General features: G+C 38.3%; 1 long non-coding RNA gene across 1 annotated transcript; it reads left to right on the top strand.

Moving 5' to 3' along the window:
• The first annotated feature begins 931 nt into the window (after positions 1 to 931).
• LOC136291498 (uncharacterized) lies at positions 932 to 9402 on the top strand. Its single transcript, XR_010721580.1, has 3 exons — positions 932 to 1046; positions 8852 to 8905; positions 9060 to 9402. It is a non-coding gene; the product is annotated as an uncharacterized lncRNA (long non-coding RNA).
• The last annotated feature ends 644 nt before the right edge of the window (positions 9403 to 10046 follow it).

Raw genomic sequence — 10046 nt, 5'->3', positions numbered from 1 at the left:
GATCTTCTGGCTGTGTGGGAAAAATGAGCAGCCTTTTTGGCCAAGTTTCACTGGTTCTTTGTCAGGTGATGCTGAAGACATTACAAAGGCAATCAGTTTGACTGTTAAAAAAACCAAACCGTTACTAGTAATATCTAGCTATTAAATGGAAAATTGTTATTGAGTGTTTTTGGTCCAAACATGCTTTACATTGTTTGAAGTAAAAACAGAACCTGTCTTTGCATGAAAATTGTGTGTCTCTGTGTGACCTAGAAATCACTGAAGAACAAAATGCTCTGCTTTTCCCTGAAATAACTGAAGTGCTGAGCAAAGCCTTCATTAGCTCTTTCTTCCCCCAGTATTTCTGTTTTTGGTACTTTACTGGCGTCTTTTATTTGTTAATAATTTTTTGATTTCTATTAAAAGTCAGTTTAGTTGCACTGTTGAGTTTTCATGGTGTGATCTTGTCTGGTCCCTCTTCCAGTGGGAGAGGCATGTATCAGAGAGGAAATGTGTTCAAGTATTGCTGCATTCTGTGGGTACTCTGACTGCTGTTATTGGTTTGACACCCAGAGAAATGTCAGTTCTCTTTTTCTTAGTGAATTCTGGAAGGTCTTTTTCCTTTTTAACCTTTCTGAATTAGATGAAGGAGGGAAAAACTGGGGAGGCAGACAGGCTACAGTGGAAAGTCAATCAGAAATCCAATCTTGTGACAGTTTTAACTGTACTACTGATGAGTAAAATATTCAAAAATAACAGGTTTTCACTATTATTGGCAGGGCACAGAAAGGTTGGGGTCAAAGTGCTCTTACCAGTGCTTGGAAGCTCTCCATAGTACAAAAGTTGGTGATATAATCCTGACAGCTCTGGGATTTTGCATTCCTTAGTAAATCCTGTCTCAGATGTCAGGGTTTGGATTTTATTTTTCCTTTTTCCCCTTAACAGTATGTTTACAGGATTCACAACAATATCTCAGGATTTGTACTTCTTGTAAAGCCAGTAAGAGTGATGTGGTTAATCTTCTTCACTGTGTTCCAAATGTCTGCCCTGTTCCTCAGACTGCTTAAGTAAGTATTTGGTATTAACCAATATGCATCTCCTTGTTGTCTCCTTTACATCCTACTTTCCCCACTCTGTTTCATATTTGTAATCACAGGGATACGTGCATTATGAATGTCACTTTTATAGTACCTAATCTAGTGTGGTATTAGCATAATCTCCTTTAATTTTTGTGTTCTTAAATATTTTTTTTTCTTCCCCCTCTTTTTTTTTTTTAATATGAAGAAGACCCTATTGGGCAAAAGTTGAAGAAATTCACATGTTCTTTTTAATTCTCTCTTCTGGCTAGTGTCTTACCATACAGCAGCAACTGGTAAAAAAGAAGTGCTGGCAGGAAGGCAGCTTTTTTATAGAGAAGCCTGAGTTTACTGCACACTGTTCTCTCCATTGAAATGCTAAAAAGCAGCGCTTTTCAGCAGTCACTTCCCTGTCCATTGAAAATAGAGTTCCCTTTTCCTGTTATTTTATCCATAGATTCAGTATCTTACCTTTTCTCAAATTGAATTTTGTAAGCCACTTATCTGCCTGTGATTTTAGTTTAGCCAGATCCCTGAGAATTTTATTGCTTCCCTATTGTGCCTTTGTTGACTCGCCCATTCCATGTGATCAGCGCATTTCATCACTTTTGCTGCATTTCCCTCCTTTCATGTTGATAAAGTAAACAAAATCAATGCTAATATTACAGTACTCCACCAGTCAGCTTCTTCCAATTGGGTCTGCCTGTAGTCAGTAAGTACATTCTGGCTCTCGTGTGCTTGCTGCTTTTTATGCTCCCAAGCACCTCACCTCTTATGTCTCGCATATTAAAGTGAGTACAGGGCAATAATTTGCAGCGATCATGAAAAGTTGGATGCTGCTTAGAGTCAGGTCTCCAAAAGGGTGAACAAAAGGTTGTGGCAGCTCTTTAAACAGCGGAGAAATTTGGAGTGGTTAGCCCTACAGTTTACTTGTAAAGAACAGAAGAGCATACCTGTTTCCTGTTTATTTATTCCTGTCTCCATATTACAAGGCTCATCGGTATAGTGCACACACACACACACATATATATGATAGGATTTGATAATATTGGCTATTCCTGAGTATGACTGATTTTGATATCAATTGTCATGGTTGCATGCCTCCATGATGATAATCTGTCAAGATCAAGCACAAGATACTCTATACTAAGAAGGCAGGTTCCTGACATTTGTGCGAGAATGGCAACTTTTAACTTCGAGTAAGTTACAGACTTGTGGTTAGTCCTTGCATTGATCACTGAAGAAGTTTCGGCAAACAATATCAAACTGCTGCTTTTGCTTTTTACAGAGCAGACCCAGCCTATTCTTCAAAATATTTAAAATCAGTACAAAAATAAACATCTTAAAATCATAAAATATTACATTGCAGCAATGTAATCATGTTTTACCTGGCATTTAATAAGAAACCTACTTAATTGAAGCTCCAGTTCAAATAAGAATTCTCAGTCAAAGAACCTATGAGTTAAGAGCTTGTGGAAGCAGGAGAAAGATTTATGTATGCCTTTCTTTTTTTGCTAAAATGAATGAAAGTACCTAGCATGAATGTTCTAGGGATTTCATTATGAGCAGGGACTGGATCCTGATGTGACAGTTACCTTTAAGGAGGATGGGTTGGTCTTATTGTACCAGTCATTTTACAAAAAAAAAAAAAAAAAAAAAAAAAAAAAAAAAAAAAAAAAAAAAAAAAAAGTGGGGCAGAGTCTAACCTTAGGAATAAAGAGTTTCAGTGAAGAAGAGAAAGTCTGGAAGCCAGGGGAAGGAAGCATCAAGATGTGACATAAACTGATTACAGTCACACTGTAAAGGAGTTTTATTTATGTTCCTTGAAATATAATATTTAAGACAGCCTTCAGAAAAGGCTGAGAGATCCATATCTTCATGAAGCCTATCCTATTATATCCAGTTGCAAGTACAAATCAAACAGAATTTCTACAATGCCCTTTGAACTCCGTAATAAATTCTAGACACAGAAGAGATGCTATCTTTTAATTTTCACAATATGGATGTTCTCTTCCCATCTATAACAAGTTGACGTACTTTTTGTCTGATAGCAACAAGCCTGTCTGTTGAAAATAGTGTCTAAAATAACTTCTAGTGTAAAATATACCAGATGAGGTGCTTGTTTTCATGTTGCAAGCATTATGGGCTGAATTTATTTGCCCCTAATAAAAGAAGAAAGCAAAGAAACCCTGTATTTATGCTTCACTAGAAGCAGTTCTCTGTCTAAAACTTTGTTTTTTGATGTTTATCCAATTTAGTTCTAATGTATTATTGCTATAGGGCGAGCTGTTATTCTTTGTCATTATTTCAGGCCTGTCTTCAAGGTCTCTGGACAAGGAAAGAAACAGGGTAACAGCAAAAAGCCCAGTCTAGCCTTGTGTAAGTGTTTGCACTTTCACAGTTACTATTCTTATGGCTGTTGTTCTCTCCCTGAACTGTGCAGCTTAATTGTGTTTGTCAGCCAAAAAGAAAAATTGTTTTTTAAAGGTGCATTTGGGTTTTTCCTCAGGACAAGCCTCTTGGCTGTACTCACTGGCAGAAATGCCTCCTGCATTTTGCATCAAATTTGGACTGGGAGATCCATCCAGTCAGGCATCTGATTCAGTATTCTGTGCTCTGTTTCCAAAAATTCGATTGAAATGTTGGATTCCCTCTCTTCATAAACCTATCATTCACAACTACTGTGTTCTTCCATCCAGGAATCATCAGTGTCAGCATTGATAGGAGCAAGAAGACTGACAAGTCACCTCACTGAAAGCAGTCCTTGGCTTAGCAAATCTAAGTTATTCAGTGTATTTCAATGAAAATGAATATAATTTCCCTGGTAAACCAGTTTTGAGGTGCCATATTTAGTCAGGAAATAAGATTAAAAATAATTTAGATACTGCCTCTCATAATTGCATAATGCATCACGTTTAACATACATTTAACCAAAGTTTAGCTACCATTATAACTTTCTGTGCACTATTAAGTCGCTACTGCTGCCAAAGTGGGCAAATACCTTGCACAGAGCACCTAAGTAGCTTGCTAAAGGGAATAACCACAAATTTACTACTTTGTGTACCCTAAGATATTTCACAAAGGAAGCAAAGTAAGCTGTAATATGAGAAATACCCTAGCTGCCTGTTTAACAGTGGCAGACTAGCAGTCCTCAAACAGGTCTTGGTTTTGAAATGTTCAGAGTCAGTAAAGAGATGATTGCTGTTAAAAGTCTCACAGTGCTCTTTAATCAGCAGGTAAATCCATAAGTGGTGGAGACCAAGAGCACCGCAAGTCACTCTTGAGTGTTTTTGTGACACAGCAGTAATGAACCCTCCATTTTGAGGTTCATTAATGACACAGTTGCATTAGTTGCCAGCTGTAGCTTAAAAATAATTCCTTTTGTTCCAGATGCACTTAGCCAGGTTGTGTCAGCTGCTTTGAGATTGTAATTGGATTAGCTGCTCCCAGTGAGGGACACTTCTCTAGTTTTTATAGTAGTTGACCTGTCTTATACACTGAATAGAGTTCCTTGGCTTTTTGGTCAGAGACGCAGTAAATTAAATCAGTCAGATTAAAGTAGACTCTTACTAGTAACGTGTTCTGTGGGTGCCTGCTGATCTCATATAAAACATGAAGAAAATAAAATTTTATATGCTTGAAGGAGTAAAAAAAATCTTACACTGTATAGCACATTCTTTCTTTCTTACTAACAAGCAATACCATAAAGGCAGCTGCCAAGGACATAACATGTCCTTTAAAATGTAAATTGTTTAGTAATAAAGCATCTTTCTACAAAGATACATCTTCAAAGAAGCTTCTTTGAAACAAAACTATGCAGGTACTGTACATCATTTTAGGGGAGCTTGTAGGTGAACCTTTAAAGCTTTCTCTCATGATTTCCATAGAATTCATGGTAGATTACATTCCAGGATATGTTATTTTTTGTGCAGATTAATAGAAATTGGTTAAAAATTTAATAGATACAGTGAATCTGAGTGGAGTTCCTACCTCCCCCAACATAAGAATGGAAATATTTTGACTAACAACCTCTCTTTCAGAAAATTGTCTGGTGCAGATTGTCTCTAGATGGCAGTGGAGCTCTTTCAGTAATGATTCTGCTTCCTTCCCCCACCCTCTCTCCATTTCTTCTAGAGACTCATTTTCAGCTGTATTGCTCTATGATTTAACAGGGCTTTGATGCTGTGAGATGTTGGCGGGCACAAATCAGACTTTCTTTTCTAAAAGGATAATATACTGCTTTTTCAAAGTCAATTAACACTTAGGGCAAATGAAATGGGGAGAGCTAAAGGTCAATTACTAAAGGATGGCCACAAAAATTTTTCTGGTTTACACAGCATTCATCCAGGGATTGCAGATCAGTGGGGAAAGAAAGGAAATAGTAATTAGCTCATTTGATTTCTTGATGGTTACCAGCAAGATAGTTAAATACAGCTTATCTCTTTTATTACTAGCAAGTGTGACTGGTGCTAATAATCATTCTGACCTGCTCCAGACCATGTTTTCTCAAGGCATTGTACCTCCATCACAGTAGCTGCGAGGTTGTTGTGGCAATTTGTGCGCCAGGCAAAGGTTAGCAGAGAGAATAGCTTTAATACTTCAGGTTTGGAGTGGAGTTAGTAAGCTTGGTGTGTAAAAGATATATTGTAGCTGGGCAGTCCAGCTATTAAACAAAGAAGGGCATTAAAGGAAGGAAGACCGAGTGCCTTTTTCACTGTCATTCATCATCCTGTTTAAAACAAGCAGGTAAGTTAAAACTTGGCCTTTGGAGGTCTGTGGTGCACTTCCATTGGCTAACCACCAGCTTAGTTTTCACATCATGACTGTGATGCTGTTTTACAGGTGAACCACTATGGATTTAAAGATTTAATCAGATAGGACTCCAGCTGCTTAGGTTTATCTGTCACCATGTTGCTCATCTGAGTCACTCTGGCATAAGTGATGCAACTGAGTAGTGTAAGCCACAAACATCTAAATCATTTTGAGATGTATGCCTTGTTTAGAAAAGGGAGGTTCATGTCAAGAGAGCTTGCAGCTTAAATGATCCTTCCATAAAAGTAACAGTAACCCTAAATTTAAAGGACCATTCATAACAAAGTGAGGTAGCAGATTACTCTCTTGTCAGCTTAATGGTGACTACACATGAAAATGGCCAGCCTTGAATCTGTGCTCTCTGCTTTCCTTCTGTGTGTCAAACAGCTTTCCAAGCAAGACTCACACTTAAGATTGCAGTCAAAGTTCATTTCTATCTTTTTTAGAATAACTCTGCTGAGTTTAATAACCTTTTATTTTGTGAATAAGGAGCTCCTGTTTGCAGTTACATGAAAAGAAAAAAAGGCCAGTGTTACAGGCAGCAGGAGATTATTTCAGGCCTGACAGTTCAGAGGGCTTTGCAAGACCATGAGGGCCAGGCAAAGCACATAATGAGCAAATTCTTTTGTGATAAATTATTATTTGGGATTCTGAATGTGTCTTTAACTTGTGTGGGAAAATACACTGTGTGTTGCACTTGACTTGCATGTAGGTAGCGACTTACCTGCTAGCTGTCAGCTGTGTTCATTTCAGTGACCGAGACAGCAGGAGAAGTAATACAAAGTGCTGGACCTAAAAGTCATGCTCCCTTGTTTTCTGGTGTGTCAGAGAGGCAAACCCCTCCCCAGCAGCAAGTAGGAGTGTGTAGTGCACTGTCTTCCCTCACTCCCTGCAGCCAGCAAGCTTGATCCTTTTGTTCTCAGAGCTCAGCAGCTCTGCTCTCTGCCGCAGGCACAGTGGCACGGTGCTGAATTTGTTTCCTTGAGTTTACCAAGGGAGGATCAAATGGGGATCTCTCTTCTTCCTACAGCTACAAACTATATCCCACTTGAAGGACATACGTAAAATTTTGTCCTGGCAGTGGCTGCTATTTTGTTGATGCCTGAGCTAGCTAGAGAGCACAGGGGCTGCACGTCGGTTTGCTGTGCACAGTCCAGTTCAAAGAGAGACGTTTTCCTGGCAAATATCCATCCTGCTGCCTGGGTGCAGTGTTTTCCCTGGACAGACATGCTGTTAGAAAGTTGGCAGGTAGGTACTGTAGCTGTGGAACTGTAGGGCTATTTTGGCAACACAGCAACACGTAGCAGACACTTGACCAAATTTCTGGGCAGGTTTTATAGCATATGTAATCTAAGTGCTCCTGTGGTATGTTTTACTTTGATTTCATGTTTTCTTGTCATATCTACTTACCTTGCAAAAGGTTTATTTGGGGCAAACAACATGATATTTTTGGACTGCTGAGCACCCAGGAAACCAGGGCAGGTTCACTGAGCACATTCAGGTCAGTTGTACTGTGTCTACAACTGATCTGCAAATGTAACTGAACACAGTGCAAGGGACATGCATTGTGAAGAAATCACATTTGTCTTATTGTCCTGGAAAAACACCAGCTTTGCTGAGGTGACCTCAGGGTTGTCACTGTAATGACACCAGAACAATTTTGGGGAGCAGCCTTCCATGTGTGAACCATGTTACCACAGTATCTCTTCTATTGGGGAGCAAGAAATTCCAGCAGTGTGCCTGTAGATATACAAACGGGAAGATAGTTTTCCCCACAGTTAGTAGAATTGTGAGACTGACTCCCCTTCCTCCCTTTTATGGACTTACTTTTGTTCTCCATTGAATGAGACAGCATCCATCCTGCACTAATAAAGAAAAAGGAAATTTGGATGCAACTTCTGTATTTGCAGCTTTGAATTGGTAAGCTTGTGAGAACAGCTGTTCTTTACTTCAGCAAAATCAGGAAATGCAGAGATGAGCAACAATAAAAAAACCCCAGACTCTGGGTGATCAAAAACAGTCCCTAAAGCTTTGTGTATAGTCTTTCCATCTGAACCAGCATCCACTGAAATAAATGATAGCTCCTTTTCTCTATTGTTGACAGAAACAGCTTCAGGCAAAATTGGCAAGGTATGTTAGACCACAGCTTCCCAGTGTGTAATGTTTTAGGGAAGTCAGTCTCCCACCCAGCATATAGAGGGTGAAATCCACTGTTTGACATGGAGTAAGCAAGGAGACATAGATAAACTACAAGCTTTTGCATTGTTGGTATTGATGTATAGCAAGAATTAAAACATGGAATCTTTCCTTACAAGCTGATGCCATGATTCACTTCAGGCAATCTACCTTAACAGATGCATGAAACCCCGGGTTGGTTTATGGCCATTACCATTTATGACTCTTCACAGTCCCTCTTATGACCCACTCAGATCAGAATCCTTCAGAAAACGTGCATTTTATTCTGGAATCCAAACAGTCATGTAGATGTAGATAAGTGATTTATGATTAAAAAAAAAAGTCTGCAAAAAGTCAGTGAGTAATGTATTTGCACTCCTTGTCTCCTTGATCCCTGGAAATAGACCTGAGCTATGAATGTGTGTTCACAGGATATTTCTTATATTTCAGTATTTACAGTGGACTGTAAGGAAAATGAGTTTAAAATAACAAAATTAATATTTCATTTATCTTAATTTGATGGAGGGGGATTTTTGAGCTTGACAAGGCTCACTAATTAATTTGCTCTTCAGGTTGGAAAACATTTCTTCCATTTTTATTCAGGCTATGAAAGAAACAGCATTTTTGTTCCTTGGAATATGCTCCCTGGTGTCTCTTGCCTCTTACAAATAGAATTATTGGAAAAGGATGCCAATGAATTATTGGAAATTATTGTCTGTGTGTTTTGGTGGATATTGGGCTACTGTGGTAAGGTCAATAGGAATCAAGAAAGCACACAGAACTTACGTCCTTTTTTTTTTGCCATGCAGAAGGACCCTGAAGGATGGTTCTTCAGGAAGCTGTAACTACAGGAGAAAGAAACGGTACACCTTTGAGGATGGAGGTGGGGAACATCAAGCACTGAATGTGTTTATGGAAAGTGTGCTTATGGAGAAGGCTTTTGGTGGTTTTTTTTCCTTGGTCACATCTAAAAGACAGAAAGGAGAGACCTTTTTTTTCCTTGTTGTTGTTTTGCAGACAAACCTGAAAAAGAGAAGGGAAGAAATTTCAATGGGAAATTTCATGGAAATATTTTGTCATCCTCACATGATGCAACTGTAGCAGACTGCTCTTTTCTGTAATGAGCGTGAATGTAAAGGGGAGCTGAAGAACCTTATCTACTATAAAGTAAGATTTAATTAAAAACTGAGCTTCATCTTTTGTTCAAGTCAGCCCAAGAAATGGTTTTTAACCCATATGGAAAAAAAAAAAAACCCCTTGATGTATTTTTATGCCCTGTGGCTAGGAGAACATAAAATAACTATTGGAATTTGGAGCACTTCATTATTTACTCATAAAATTGAGTTCAGTGTGAGCCACATATTGAACGATGCTGGATTTATCTTAGGGAATTCATATGGGATTTATATCACATTCTCTATGGAAAAATAAGCAAGGTGGTTAACCATACCTTCCTTGTCAAGTTAGTTTCATTCCAGATCCAAATCCTTCAGTGAAATGTTGTATTCCCACACTGTTGAAAAAGAGATCAGTGGCCTTCTTTCTTGATAAACTTAAGAAAATCTGTGAGATAGTTAATTTGTGTTACTCTTAGCTGAGTGTTACATATTTTTAAGGGAGGAGTTTTTTCTTTTTTTTTTCCTTTTTTTTAATAATACCATAAAGAATGATGTGCAAGAGAATATAGATTGTATCAGGGTCCTTGCCGATTCAAAATTTCGATATTTTCTTCTGCTACAATGGTTTAATTCAGAGGAGTCTTCTTTTGGTAAGGAATTTGTATCTCTTTAATGAAACTGAAGAGCATGAAATGTGGTTTCCCTTCTTTTAAATGAGGCCAATTTTAGCAAAATAAAATGAGACGTGAATAAATTGCTGAAGTCACAGTGCATGAAATTAAGAGAGCTCTTGACTATATTGGCAACAAGTTTTTTTTTCTCTAGTGTTTTGATGACCATGTAGCGAAGTGGTTGTGGGCTAATTGTGAAGAGTGGGGTTTTTGTT

Source organism: Chamaea fasciata, unplaced genomic scaffold (genome assembly GCF_029207755.1).
Source record: "Chamaea fasciata isolate MVZ Bird 193981 ecotype frontalis unplaced genomic scaffold, bChaFas1.0.hap1 SCAF_6, whole genome shotgun sequence".
NCBI lineage: Eukaryota > Metazoa > Chordata > Aves > Passeriformes > Sylviidae > Chamaea > Chamaea fasciata.
The sequence above is the reverse complement of the archived record's forward strand: the minus strand, read 5'-3'. Positions and strand labels throughout refer to the sequence as shown.